The 15,531-nt window shown below is 37.7% G+C and overlaps 1 long non-coding RNA gene across 1 annotated transcript; it reads right to left on the bottom strand.

Moving 5' to 3' along the window:
* Positions 1-7,287: 7,287 nt before the first annotated feature.
* On the bottom strand, positions 7,288-12,591 carry LOC118152147 (uncharacterized). Its single transcript, XR_004740525.2, has 3 exons — positions 12,555-12,591; positions 12,202-12,264; positions 7,288-7,466 (listed from the first exon to the last, which is right to left on the bottom strand). It is a non-coding gene; the product is annotated as an uncharacterized LOC118152147 (long non-coding RNA).
* Positions 12,592-15,531: the final 2,940 nt, after the last annotated feature.

Raw genomic sequence — 15,531 nt, 5'->3', positions numbered from 1 at the left:
ATTTTCTGTTAATGGGACAATATTTCGGGGATGAAGAAAGACATGCTCTGAAAACTAAATGGAACATTTAATCCTTAAAACAATATTTTACTGTTCAATAATGTCAGGTCGGGGGAAGAATATACAAGTACTAAGGTCCTCAGGAAGAAAGAATCATTTTTATTACACATCTCTCAAGTTTCTTTGGTATAACAATGTTTTGACTTTGCTTTTTTGTTTTAAGTTGGTGTTCCGGTTAATAAACATTTATATAACATCTTGGATCTAGAGCATTAAATTTTAGAACTGGGAAGACTCCTAGGATCCAATCCTTTTTTTTCTTCGGATGAATAACAAAAGCTCAGAAAGGCCCAGCTCCTGGCAGGGCTGTTGTCTTCTGACCCCTATTCCTGTGTTTTTACTCTTGTGCTATGTTGCCTCACTCTGTTACCCAAGCTGGTTCTGGATATTACTGTGATTTAACTTGAGATTTTCGGTCACTAGATGAGAATGCTAGGCCTCCCTGGGGATGCCCACTAAAATAATATTCACATTTAGAAACTTTCATACAGACCATGAAGCCTCTTCTTGTACATATTCATGATTTTGTAATCTCCTTGAAACCTAATCAAAATGTCTACACTACCAGGCTAATAGTTGGGGAAGAGTTACTTCATTATGTTTACTGATTTTTCAAGCATTCTTTGAAGAGCTATATATATATATTTTTTAAATACTTTAAATTTTGGGATACGTGTGGAGAAAGTGTAAGTTTGTTACATAGGTATACACATGTCATGGTAGTTTGTTGCACCCATCAACCCGACATCTCATTAGGTATTTCTCCTAATGCTAGCCCTCCCCTAGCCTCCCAGCCCATGGCAGGACCTGCTGTGTGATGTTCCCCTCCCTGTGTCCATGTGTTCTCATTGTTCAGCTCCCACTTATAGTGAGAACATGTAGTGTTTGGTTTTCAGCTCCTGTGTTAGTTTGCTGAGAATGATGGTTTCCAGCTTCACCCATGTCCCTGCAAAAGACATGAACCGATCCTTTTTTATGGCTGCATAGTATTCCATGGTATATATGTGCCACATTTTCTTTATCCAGTCTATCACTGATGGATATTTGGGTTGGTTCCAAGTCTTTGCTATTGTGAACATTGCTGCAATAAACATATGTGTGCATGTGTCTTTATAGTAAAACAATTTTATAATCCTTTATACCCAGTATGGGATTGCTGGGTCAAATGGTATTTCTGGGTCTAGATCCTTGAAGAATCGCCAGCTGTCTTCCACAATGGTAGAACTAATTTATACTCCCACCAACAGTATAAAAGTGTTCCTATTCTTCGCATTTTCTCCAGTATCTGTTGTTTCCTGACTTTTTAATGATTGCCATCCTAACTGGCATGACGTGGTATCTCATTGTGCTTTTGATTTGCATTTCTCTAATAACCAGTGATGATGAGCTTTTTTTCATATGTTTTTTGGCCACATAAATGTCTTCTTTTGAAAAGTGGCTGTTCATATCCTTCTTCCACTTTTTGATGGGATTTTTGTTTTCTTGCAAATTGTTTAAGATCTTTGTAGATTCTGGATAGTAGCCTTTTGTCAGATGGATAGATTGCAAACATTTTCTCCCATTCTGTAGGTTGCCTGTTCACTCTGATGATAGTTTCTTTTGCTTTGCAGAAGCTCTTTAGTTTAATTGTCTCATTTGTCAATTTTGGCTTTTGTTGCCATTGCTTTCAGTGTTTGAGTCATGAAGTCTTTGCCCATGCCTATGTCCTAAATGGTATTGTCTAGGTTTTCTTCTGGGTTTTTTATGATTTTAGGTTTTAGATTTAAGTCTTTCATCCATCTTAAGTTAGTTTTTATATGAGGCATAAGGAAGGGGTCTAGTTTCAGTTTTCTGCATATGGCTAGCCAGTTTTCCCGACACTATTTATTAAACAGGAAACCCTTTGCCATTGCTTGTCTTTGTAAGGTTTGTCAAAGATCAAAAGGTTGCAGATGTCTAGCATTATTTCTGAGGCCTCTGTTCTGTACTCTTGTCTGTTTTGGTACCAGTACCATGCTGTTTTGGTTACTGTATCCTTGCAGTACAGTTTGAAGTCAGGTAGCATGATGCCACCAGCTTTGTTCCTTTTGCTTTGGATTCTCTTGGCTATATGAGCTCTTTTTTGGTTCCATATGAAATTTAAAGTAGTTGTTTCTAATTCTGTGAAGAAAGTCAATGTTAGTTTGATGGGAATATCATTGAATCTATAAATTACTTTAGGCAGTATGGCCATTTTCATGATATTGAGTCTTCCTATTCATGAGCATGGAATGTTTTTTCCATTTGCATATGTCCTCTCTTATTTCCTTGAGCAGTAGTTTGTAGTTCTCCTTGAAAAGGTCCTTCCCATCCCTTTTTAGTTGTATTCCTAAGTATTTTATTCTCTTTATAGCAATTGTGAATGGGAGTTCACTCTTGATTTGCCTCTCTGTTTGTCTGTTATTGGTGTATAGGAATGCTTGTGATTTTTGCACATTGATTTTGTATCCTGAGACTTTGCTGAAGTTGCTTATCAGCTTAAGGAGATTTGGGCTGAGGTGATGGGGTTTACTAAATATACAATCATATCATCTGCAAACAGAGACAATCTGACTACCTCTCTTCCTATTTGAATACTCTTTATTTCTTTCTCTTGCCTGATTGCCCTGGCCAGAACTTCCAATACTATGTTGAATAGGAGTGGTGGGAGAGGGATCCTTGTCTTGTGCCAGTTTTCAAAGGGAATGCTTCCAGTTTTTGCCCATTCAGTATTATATTGGCTGTGGGTTTGTCATAAATTTGAAGAGCTATTTTTTTAACCTTCTGCCACAGAGATATTTTGTATAGGTCAAGAGATCTTGAAGCATTCAAGATGCATACTGGAGAAAATCAATAGTAAGAAATTAACCTGTGTGTTGAACAATTCCAGAAAGTGAGTGAAGATTTATCTCAAGTGTTCAGAGAGCAATCTTGTTGTAGAATTAGATGAGCCTATAAAAATTCACATTATGTCATTAAACAGCTGATTGCTATTTACAATTCTACCAAAGAGACAACCCTGGGTTCTGCACTCTGCAAAGCTCAGATTTGCAATGATCTCGTAGGATGTTATAATCATGGAAAGCTAGCCATAACGTGTTTGGCTCTGTCTTTGAGAAAGCCTGAATATATTGCATTATTTTGGTGTGACACATAGAGGTCAAGCAAGATTGGTCCCTTGATCTCTGAATTTAAAAAAAATGTAATATTTTGGAGCCTATTTGAGGGTGGAGGGTGAAAAGAGGGAGAGGATCTGGAAAAATAACTTACAGGTACTGGGCTTAATACCTGGGTGATGAAATAATCTGTACAACAAATCTCCATGACGCAAGTTTACTTATATAACAAACCTGCAAATGTACCCCTGAACTTAAACGTTTTTTAATTAAATTAAATTTTTTTAAATGTAATGTAAAATTTTTTTTTAGAATTCAATTAAGGAACACTTGAGACATTAAGGCCAAAATTAAAACTCCAAACTGTCAAGCAACTGTTAAATGTGTGCAAATAGGAAACAGATAGAATGAAATGAAGCCTAGAGAATCTACCCCTAAGCTAAAGGGCACGACATTGACAACAAGCATATCTAAGGAGGCATTTCCACTCCACTGAAGGTTGAGACTCTGTTTACCTGAAATATCACTACTGCCATTCTGAAAAACAGAAAACTACAAATGTTGGTATGTTTCTTTAACAAAGGGAACTGAACAATCCTCAGAAAGATCCTCTTTCCTGCAAATAACATGATTTGAAAATTGGACAGTAGAGTACTGACCTACTCTTTTATCAGAATAGGAGGAAAAAATCATAATCTGGCCTTGGAAATTGCTACTTCTCTATAATACAACATGGTTTTGCCAGAATAATTAATTTTTAAAATCTTTTTAAATGTATTTACAAAGAAAAAGCAGTGCTTTAAAGCAATCATGAAGTAAATGTAGGATTTATGCTTTTTCCAAGGCTGGATTAATACCCTGGCAATAGCAATGTACTGGCTTCTATGTCTACTAGTATTTACTTAAAAATATTTAATATAATCACGTAACTATTTTTAAAAGCATTCACTGTATCAGAAGACTCAGTGAATAATGCAAGTTCCAGAACTGCTTTATGAATTGATAACCTAAAACTTTATGCAATAAATGAATAACAGAAAATGAAAATGGATTTACAATCAATATAAGAGTGTGTTCAGCCCATTCTTCTCAGGTTTCTTGGAAAACATGAAACCCATGCAAACACTTGATATCATTTCTTTAGGAGCAAAGTTTTAAAAGAAGTTAGCCAAATATAAATAAGTAAATACCTATTAATATTTTGTGCTTATTCTTCTCATATGGAATACTTTCATTTCAATCTTTTTATAACTATCTCCATAAGGAATTAGCAAAGAAGAATGCTTTCTTGGAAAAATAAGCACTTTGAAATTTATGGCTGATTCATCAAAAAAGTCAGCGGCCCAGGTGCCGTGGTTCATACTATAATCCCAGCACTGTGGGAAGCCAAGGCAGGAGGATCACTTGAGCCCAGGAGTTCAAGACCAGCCTGGGAAACATAGGGAGATGACATCTCTACAAAAAAATTGTAAAAAGTTAACCAGCTATCATAGCATATGCCTGTAATCCCAGCTACTGGGGAGGCTGAGGCAGGAGGATCACTTGAGCCCAGTAGGTTGAGGCTGCAGTGAGCCATGATCGTGCCACTGCACTCCAGCCTAGGTGACAGGATGAGATCCTGTCTTAAAAAAAAAAAGAAAGTCAATGACACTTTGATTACGAAGCCGGCTATTCAGCAGTATAGAGGGTCCCACCTGCCACTGTGGGACATTCCTGGACCAGGATATCACACACCTAAGGACTCTGGAGAAAGTTGACTCTCCCCTGAGGGTGAGTGCTAGGTTATCTTTTTTCAGGATTTAAAATAATCCTAACAATATGACATTGTGAACATTGATTTATTCCTAAAAACTCATTTAGTAAAATGTCTTTAGGCTTGTTACCCTGGCAGGATTATAGGGCCGCAATGTGCTTCCATAAACACATGCTGGAGACATGCTGGAAATAAGGCATTTCTTATAAATCATGAGAAAGCATGCCTCAAAGGGAAAGTATTGTTACGTGATTCCCTATGGTTCTGGGAGTACATATAAATGGAGAGGGGTAAATTGTATCTCTTAATATGGGGCACACTTCATCCTCTCCCTTCACCTCATCGACCAGTCCTGCTCCTGCCATCACTCCTCTCAGATGACACCACCAACTGTAATTACTCTCCATGTGTGAGACGGTGGCTGAGGACACTGAAGCGTGACAAGTGGCCAGTCTTTCCTGCACTGCTGACATTGGAAGATTGCTCTTTGATTTATGTCTATAGCCTTTGCTTGCAGAACTGGGAGCTGTTTGCAACTCCATTTGGTAGACTTGACATTGACCTGAAGCTTTTATTCATAGTCACTCATCTCTGCACTTGACGTACCAAACTGGTATGTCTGGTACTGCAGCCTCTCGGCAGACAACAGCTCAGGCACATGTTTGATGCTTCACTTCAGAGAAACCTGGAAACATTTCTTCCATCCCCACTGCCTGAAGTTGCCTGCTTCTGCCCAAGGCACAGTAGCTTCCTGGGCTTTCCACAGGCCTCTGCTCTCGTTCTCTGCTCAACATGGTGATCTGACTAATCTCACCAGGTTACAGTCACATGTAACCTGTATGGAAAGGCTAGTTACATTTCAGAATCTTTTTGCTGATGGGCTTATTCTGACTTTACTCGCCTTGAGGGAGTATCATAACTAAATAGCTTAGGTGCCGGTTTACCTATGTTACTTTACGCCTATGCTCTGTCATGCAGGTTGGAGCTCAGTGGTGCGATCTTGGCTCACTGCAGCCTCTGCCTCCCAGGTTCAAGCGATTCTCATGCCTCAGCCTCCCAAATAGCTGGAATTACAAGCATGTGCCACCACGGTTGGCTAATTTTTGTATTTTTAGTGGAGATGGGGGCTTACCATGTTGACCAGGCTGGTCTCAAACTCCTGACCTCAAGTGATACACCCAGGTATCACTTTAGTAATAGTTTGGAGTCTTACTGCAAAGTGAGTGCTAATTCTTTGCTTAATGACTGTTTTCCTCCTCCTTTAGTTTCCTCTACAAACTAAAGCCTGGCCCCCTTTTACTCTTAAAAGTGTCCTAGTTTCAGTAACAAATTAAATAGTCACCCTATTTATAATCCACCTGCCTGTTTTTAATTTCTCTAGGGAAAGAAAATGTCTTCTGTTTGTTAATGCTTACAGTCTACAAGAAATCAACTCAGCTTATTCCTTCCCTTCAAACAGGACCAGACCAAAACCAGCTTATTGATGACTGTCTTTCATTCACATGGGTCTTTACAAGTTGCTTAACAAAAACTTTTTAATCAAGAGTTCTATATCCACCTAAATCTGAATGAAGTCTAATTTAAATAATTTTTTTCATGATTTAAAAATTGTATTTGAAATTAAAACAGTCATTTTATATTTTTCCAAGCTCAAAACAATAGATCTCCAACATGGCCTATTAACCACATTATTAATTCTCAATATTATGGTAAGGTGTACATAGATGATAGATAGATAGATGATAGATAGATAGATAGATAGATAGATAGATAGATAGATAGATAGATAGATAGACATTCTATTTGCATTATTGCTTTTGTTTTCCAAAGCAATTTTATATGTGTTATCCCATGCCACACTTATAACAACCTCTGGTATAGACAATAGTACAATCCTTATGAAAAAAACTGAAGGACTCAGAGTCAAGGGACTTGCAAGGTCGCATAGCAAGTTAACAGCAGAATCAGGATGACACAGATTCAGGCCTTCTAATACGTAGGCCGCTGCTCCTTCCATTCTCCACGGCGCTTCATACCTCACTACAGGGTCATTCACCCAGAGCGAAGTCAGTTATGAATTGTATTGAGGTACCTCAAAACAGCATGATCACTTATTCCTTGGGGACTTCTGCTTTTAACCCCTGAATTATGTATGTTTTTTTCTGTACCTGTGTGTTTTTGTTGGTTTTCCCAGAAGTTTATTAACGTAAGAACCCCAAACTGAATCCAGGATTAGTCCTCTTAATGATATTTCCAAGGTACTTTTAAGAAAAGAAGTGATCAACTAACGCTATTTGCATAGCTCTAGATGGTAAATCCAAAAACAAATATTGTGTTCTTGGTAATTATCAAAGGGTTCAGTCCTCAGGAAGAGGAAAACAGTCATTAAGCAAAGAATTTGCACTTACTTTGCAGTAAGACTCCAAACTGATCTTCTTTTAATAGTCTTAAAATTTCTGAAAAGTTGTCAGGTACATTTCTTTGCCATTTGATACTCTCTGTCTGCAGTGATGTGAATTCTCTCTGGCAGTTTTTCTTTTCTGAGGGTACAAGATAAACATGTGTATTACTAGGCATTTTGGTCTGTTTGGGCTGCTGTAACAAAATATTATACACTGGGTAGCTTATAGATAACAGGAATTTATTTCTTACAGTTCTGGAGGCCGGGAAGTCTGAGATGGAGGAGCAGGCAGATTCACTGTCTGCTGAGGTCCCAGTTTTTGGTTTAAAGATCCCGTCTTCTCACTGCATCCTCCCATAGTGAAAAGGGCAAGGGAGCTCTCAGGATGCTCTCTCATAAGGTCACTCATTCCAATTATGAAGGCTCTGCCTTCATGACCTCATCACTTCCTAAAAGGTCTACTTCCTAACACCATCACCATGGAGCTTAGGATTTCAATACATAAATTTGGGAGATGGGGACACAAAACATTTAGAATATAGCATGAGGTCTTACCCCAAATCTACTAAATCAGTTTCTGAGTAAGGCCATTAGATACAGAAAATTCTATCATCAAAGAGATAAATAATTGATTTGTGCCCCAATTCTTAATTTCCTATCACTAGCAAATCCGAGTTAATTCTCTGACATGTTGCTCATAAATATACACTGCAGATGCCTGGAAGAATGATCAGTTGTAATCCAAAGCTATTATAAATTTGCATTGAGAGAAACATGCCTAAGAACATTTTATTTCAAAAATCCTCACGCCTTTGTTAGGTAGTGATTATTAAGCCTTAGTGTTTAAACACCTGAAGGTAATGTTAAAACACAACTTGCTGGGTCACCCCTGAGTAATTGAAATGGGGCTGAAGAATTTACATTTCCACCATGTTGCTAGCTGATGCTGATTCCGACAGTCTGGAGTCCACATTTTGAAAGCTATTGGTTTAGACCAATGGTCTCACCACTTTGAAAATACCTTCTTAAAGATAATTTTGTTAATGTTGCATGTGTTTAGAAAGCATTGGTTATACTTAAGGCATCTATTGGAAATGATAAAACCCCAACATACTCAAAATTCAAACAAGCGTTAATTCAATCCAATAAATATTTATAGCTGGAAGAAAGTTTCTCCCATAAATTCTTTAAAGGAGGATGACAGAACTTGAAGACCAAGAATAGGCAGTATTATGGTATCATAGTAAATATCTTTTCAAACACTTAAATTTCCCAGTTAAAGTATAACAAGGCGGGGCACTATGGCTCACACCTGTAATCTCAGCACTTTGGGAGGCTGAGGTAGGAGGATCACCTAGGAGTTCAAGACCAGCCTGGCCAACATGGTGAAACCCCATCTCACAAAAAAAAAAAAAAAAAAGAAAAGAAAAGAAGAAAAAGAAAAGGAAAAAAATAAAATGAAGTATAAAAAATACATCAAGATTCCTATTTTAAGTGTGTGGTATTGAGTCTCACATTAATAATTTGATATTACTGTCCCTTTCTCTAAACTCTTAGAGAACTTCATTCTTCTGTAAAATAGAACTGAAAATCAAAAGAAGGCATAGCATGGTGATCTAATTTTCTCAACATTGGTTTTCAGTGTATTAGTCCTTCTCCTTCCAAACCATGCTTTTTCTCAAGTTTTGTCTTGGGAAAGAAAACATTAATTTCTGGTGGCAAATACCCAGCCAAGATCATTTCAAATTCATTGTGTAAATACAGCTGAGCTATGGTTCCTCCCCTCTTTGAAACAGTGCTGCAAGTTTAATTAAAAGCCTTTTAAGTGTAACAATATCTCACTATGCTCAACTCAGTTCATAACTATGTAAGAAAAAGTTGCAGAAGGTAAGGAAAAGCTTAGAATTTCTGCTGTGTTTCAACTGTGGTTCTGTCAGACTTGTAACTTTCTTTTCACTGAAAATAAACACTAAGATCTTCTTTAAAGGTCATTTCTACCTCATCTTCTGTCTTCAAAAATAAAAGTTAATTTAATTTTTTTTCTTTTTAGTTTATTTAAACTTCAGCTTCTAATGGCACACAGAGTAAATCCTCCACATTATTTTTTCCCAAATATTTTTCTGTTATTTTTGTGCATACCAAGGATTCATCAAAGAGAATATGGGAAAGTGTGTTTCACTTTACCGATGTTTGCTGTTCAAATCTCTACCACCGAGCAAATTGTTTGTTATGGAATTTATAGTGTGGTTTTGCAGCTATAATCCAAGCCATGTGTTCAGATTTTATGGTGAAAAAAGAATGCAGCAGATGCAAAACAATCCTATTAGGGTCAAAACATAGACAGTGCATCTCAAATCAAAGGGGTAAAATTATATGATCGGGACTTTCAGTGTTTGTTAAGGATAAAGGGAGTGTGGAGGTCCTATCCAACACTCCCCATTCTAGTAAAGAATGGATGAAAGGAGGTGGGAAAGTGTCTAGGGGTGGGGTTGGGAGAGAGAAAGAAACAGCCATGCTTTATTGCTTAAGACAATTTTTTTTAACATCCTAGAGGAAGCAGCAGGGAAGTGTCAGAGTGACTGAGATGTCAAAGAAATGATCTCACAAAAGAAATGCTGCATTTGAAGCAAGGAGGACTTCTCATTAACGTCTACCCGCTAGCAAATGGTCAGGTTCAGAAACATGTACATTCTCCAAAAGTGCCTTCAGTCAGGAGACAAGAATTTATTTAAAAAAATATTAGGAGTTCAAACAACTATTAAATAACTATACAGAGTCAGTCATTGAAATGTTTAAAATAAAACAATCTTTGGGTCCATTCATCTGGATAATAAATGCCTCAGCTTGAAAAAGGACATGGAGTTGAGGTTCTGTTATTGTGAGCGACAGGAAGGACTTAACTGGAGGAAAGCTAATGACCTTGTTTCTACATTCCTCAGACATCAGTCATCTGCCAGAAAATCGCCTATGGGGTTGAGGCAGTGATGGTTTAAAATGGCCAGGGAGAGCAGCTACAGAGAAAATGAGCTGCTGCTTTGGTGGCAGTTTCTAAAACTGTTGGTGAATATTTCCACCATGGAGCAAAGCAACACACGTTGTCCTGTCTGCTACCAGAGCTAAGCTGCTGGCCAAAATGCACAGCTCTTTGAGACATTATTCTCTCCATTTTAAAAAGTTATTTTCTATTTCCATCAACCCCAAGTAAACTTCCTCCAAGAAAGCTACATTAGATGAGTGAAATTCCTTTGGTAAGAAAATCAAAGGATCTTTCTTGTTGAAGTAAAGAGAAATGTTAGAACAGCAAAATCCTCAATCTTCCCTCACATCATACTTTGTGTGTCTCTTCTCCCAAACTAGGATAAACTGTTTCAGGCAACATCAGCAGCTTGGTCTTTTTCTCTGAGGGCCCAACATTTTCTCTAAATTTATTTCAGTAAGTGTTTGTTGAGTACCAACAAGAGTGAGTTTTTGCATTAGACTAAAAGTATATGCACCTAGGAAAACATGTCTGGTTAGTTGTCAAAAAATGCAAAAAATGACTGCTAAAGTCTTTCTCTCCCATTTGAACTTGGGCAAATATTCAATCCCTCTAGGCCTCCTTAGGAGTGTGTGAAATATAAAAATAAACATGAAATTGCTTCATAACTTGCAAAGCAAAATGTAAACGAAAGAGGTTAGTTTTTAATGAAGCCCTGTCCTTCAGCAGCAGATAGTCTAGCAAACTGCTTCTTAGGCAGGGTGGCCATATAATTTATTGTGCAAAACAGATAATTTTTGAGAGTGAAATGAGGTGTTATTTGGAATTACAGAGGAAAAGCAGATGAAAATCACGACTGATTTTCTTCTTAAAGACATTGAACAAAATACTCATGGACAATATGAAATATTAAAATAGAATCCACAGAGTCAACATGCAGGGGTTCACAAAGTAGGTTTGGGTTTGAGTACTTGGATTACTTATTGAAAAGTCCTAGGCCGGGCATGGTGGCTCACACCTGTAATACAGGCACTTTGGGAGGCTAAGGCAGGCTGATCACCTGAAGTAGGGAGTTCAAGACCAGCCTGGTCTTGAACCCCGTCTGGTGAAATCCCGTCTCTACTAAAAATACAAAAATTAGCCAGGCATGGTGGTGGCACCTCTAGTCCCCAGCTACTCAGGTGGCTCAGGCAGGAGAATCACTTGAACCCAGTTGGCAGAGGTTGCGGTGAGTCGAGATTGCACCACTGCACTACGGCCTGGGCAACAAGAGCAAAACTCTGTCTCAAAAAATAAATAAATAAAAATAAATAAGAAAAACAAAAATAATTTGAAATCATTTAGGCTATTTTGCTATTTTTAAGTTTGAGCATGAAGCTCTATTTAAAATCAAATTGTTTGTATGCTATGATAGCTATATTATAATATCTAGACTAGTCACTGCTTAAAAATGTTCCTGCAATCTTTATTCATCAATCATGGTAAATAACATCATAATAACCAGCTTAATTCAGAATATATAAATTTAAAAACGTATAAGGAAGGTGCTTTAAAAAAGGAAATGCAGTCTTCTACACTGCTTTGATATGCAATTATATACGCTTAATTAAAAAGTAAAGAAAAGGTGAAAGAACTTACAAAACAATTGAATTGTCAAACACCTTCCACAATATTAAAATTGTTATTTTGTAATTTGCTTTATGTATATTGCCAGTAAAATCGTGTTTCACTTGATGAATGAGGATTTTGGAAGGAGACTGCTATCAGGGAATTCAGCAATAAAACAAAGCCGTGAAGAAGATACTAGCTTTTTATTGCTAATTTACTTCACTGGCTTTGCATTGCACTAGGGGTAATTCCTCCATCAAAGTGCGGTAATAATGTCTGATAGACCTACCTGATAAATGTACCCCATCTTCAGAATGTAGGATGAGCTGTGTTTGTTCAATTTTACTGCATCCTGAGACAAATGAAATTGGAGAAAAGCTGCTATGAAATGAAGCTATTTTCTACAGTTTGTTCTTGACAAGCTGTATTGCAGCCCCAGCCACAATAAGGAGACAAGAATTCATCTGGTATATAGCAAAACAATGATAATAAAATAAACAAACAAAAAGCAAATGTAAAGTTCCTAAATGCTATTTCAGCAATAGACCTGCAAAGAGAAATCGGTTAATGTAAAAAAGGTATACATTAGATGCTTAACGATTTTTGTTGGATGGATGAATGAATGGCAGGAATAGTACCTACTTCAATGCACTGCTTTCAATATTTCCCATAGTTCAACCTAGAAAATGCAAAGCAGAGAAAGAGATAGATAAAATAAGAGAGAGGAAGAATGAGAGAGGAAGAAAAGTAACTGAGAGTAAGTGAAAGTCTACACTCAAAAGCATAAGAAATGTATCTTAATTGAATAGTTTGAGTGATTGATATGATGCATTGTTTTATAATGGCTGCTCCAAGGAAAAAACTGAGTCATGGGGAAAATATACCCCATTGGACAGTGGGCAGGAAAAAAAAAACTATGTCAAAGAGCACAAATCTTATTTACAATGGATCTTTAATGACTCTGAGCTGCTTTAACTCCCATGTAGTTCCCTCATTGGAAGAAAACTATAACCGACTGCTCTCCTCTCTCCCAGCTCACACTGATGTTTTTACCCCATTCTAAATGCATATGGTAATGACATTCACTAGGGATTATCAACAGTTAGAGAAAAGAGTCTGAGAAAAAGAAAAAGATCCAGTACAAGCTGAGAGGAATACAAATTATCTATGGAGTTTCTATTGATGGAAATGGCAAGAATAGATATTAATATATTACATGAGTCATTCATGGTAGATATTCATCTTAATGGCTTATGTGTGTTTTCCCAGTATACTTACATTTATCCATTTGTGAGCAGGAATCTGTGATTTGAAAGCTTTCCAGAGCGACACTGATTGCTAAAATTAATTAAGCAACAAGAAATGCATGAAACTGAGAAAGGAGACAAGTCTAAGGTGAAATTGGGCTGTAACACAATCCTAAAAGGCTTCAGAACACCTGAGGAAGGCTGACTGTTCTTGACCTATAAATTTACCTCATTTTGCTTGTACTGCTGAATCACATAAATGGAGAATAAGAAAAAGCAGTGGTTGTTGTAATTACTTTCATAATAGTGACTATTTTGACCTGATGTGAATTAATATTCTTAAACTGCTTCAAGGTACATTGCATTTGGCCAATTCTGCTTATTCTAAATCACCACAAAAGAACAAGGCTCACCATACATCTAAGCAAAGCTGTGTTTTGTTTTTATTTCTAATTCCTAAGGTCATCAACTATAAGCTTACAGAAGTTAAACTTTGTTCTAATTGGCTATATGATCATGGGTAAGTAACCTAATTTCCATAATTTAGGGTATTTATTCCTACATTGCACTGTACATTGTTCCTTACAAATAGAAAAGTATGTGATTTTGTAGTAATAATGAAGTCAAAAAGGGTGTCCATGTTCAGCTATGATAATTCAATCTGGAGAACATGGAGCATATTCTCCCTCACTTGGAGGGCTAGGATAAGAGTAATCATTGGTAATGTCAGACTAAACGAACAGTACATTCCATAAAAAACAAGATGGGCAGCAATACTATTAATTGCATAGACTGTTCACTCATTCACTCATCAAACATTCATTGGTAGACACTAATCATACAAGGTTACAAAAACCTGCAATACTATTTTATGGCAAAGCTTCCTCCCATGAAGTTTTTACATAATAAAATTCAGAGAGAACGCCTGTAATCCCAGCACTTTGAGAGGCCGAGGCGGGTGGATCACAAGGTCAAGAACTCGAGACCACCCTGGTCAACATGGTGAAACCCCGTCTCTACTAAAAATACAAAAAATGAGCTGGGCATGGTGGCGCGTGCCTGTAATCCCAGCTACTCAGGAGGCGGAGGCAGGAGAATTGTCTGAACCCAGGAGGCGGAGGTTGCGGTGAGCCGAGATCGTGCCATTGCACTCCAGGCTGGGTAACAAGAGCGAAACTCCGTCTCAAAAAAAAAAAAGAAAAAAAAATTTTCAGAGAGAAAGTAGTCAAATGCACGCTCTACTGAGTGTGCCAGTAGGCTGAAAATCTGTTTCCCAGTTGTAAAACCGTAGCCAGATATCATGCACAAAGGAAAGTCACTCTTAATCTTATTCTCCCTTTACTATTGTTTTTTAATAAATGACTGAAGATTATTGAGAGAATAAAATTTTTTAAAAGGACAGAATATGTTTGAAATCTTTAACCCTTATAAAAATATCCAGTCATCTTCACTACAGGAAGGAAACTAGGAATATATACTTCTTTGTGAGTAGAAGACACCTTGCCTTCTTTTTCTTAAATATTCTGTTCTGGTTCGATTAGCTGATAGAGGAGAGCCATTTCACCCTTGAAATCCTAACAAAGCAACATGGGAAAGGCTCCAATCCTTGTTGGGTCCACCCCTGGATCTTGACCAGGGATTAGAGGTGTTGCAATTAACTTATTTATAACATATAAAGCTCTGAAGTTTCTACATTTTTAATTGAACTAAAGGAATTATATTTTTCCTAAAATAATATCGTTTTCACTCCCTTGTACTCTATTATACTTTCTCAGTAGCATGAGAAGGGATTAGAGTTACAGTTAGTCCTGAGAATTGAGGATAACCCTGGTTCTGACTATAGGACAACATCAGACATGTGAAGGCCACCCATCATTGTCACAAGGGAACAAGACAAAACAGATGCCTCAGGAAATTCCTGGTGGATATAGTCACCCGTCTTTCCCCACGCTGCCTCCCAGGATCTCTGAGCTCAAATTGTGGAGAAGAAGGAAAGAGACAAGGGTCCGTGCTTCTCTCCCAGGGAAAGTCCTGAGAAAGCAGTGCACAGCCACTGACGGCGCGAGGAATACACTGACAAGAAACAAACCAGTGAGAAACAAAGTCTAGTTAGCTTAGGCAAATGCTTTTGAAAAAGTCCAATTCAGCAGGGTGCGGTGGCTCAAGCCTGTAATCCCAGCACTTTGGGAGGCCGAGGTGGGCGGATCACGAGGTCAAGAAATCGAGACCATCCTGGTCAACATCGTGAAACCCCGTCTCTACTAAAAATACAAAAAATTAGCTGGGCGTGGTGGCGCGTGCCTGTAATCCCAGCTACTCAGGAGGCTGAGGCAGGAGAATTGTCTGAACCCAGGAGGCGGAGGTTGAGGTGA

The sequence above is a fragment of the Callithrix jacchus genome, chromosome 3 (genome assembly GCF_049354715.1).
Source record: "Callithrix jacchus isolate 240 chromosome 3, calJac240_pri, whole genome shotgun sequence".
In the NCBI taxonomy this organism is placed as follows: domain Eukaryota; kingdom Metazoa; phylum Chordata; class Mammalia; order Primates; family Cebidae; genus Callithrix; species Callithrix jacchus.
Note: the sequence above shows the minus strand (reverse complement) of the source record. Positions and strands in the feature narration are given on the sequence as shown.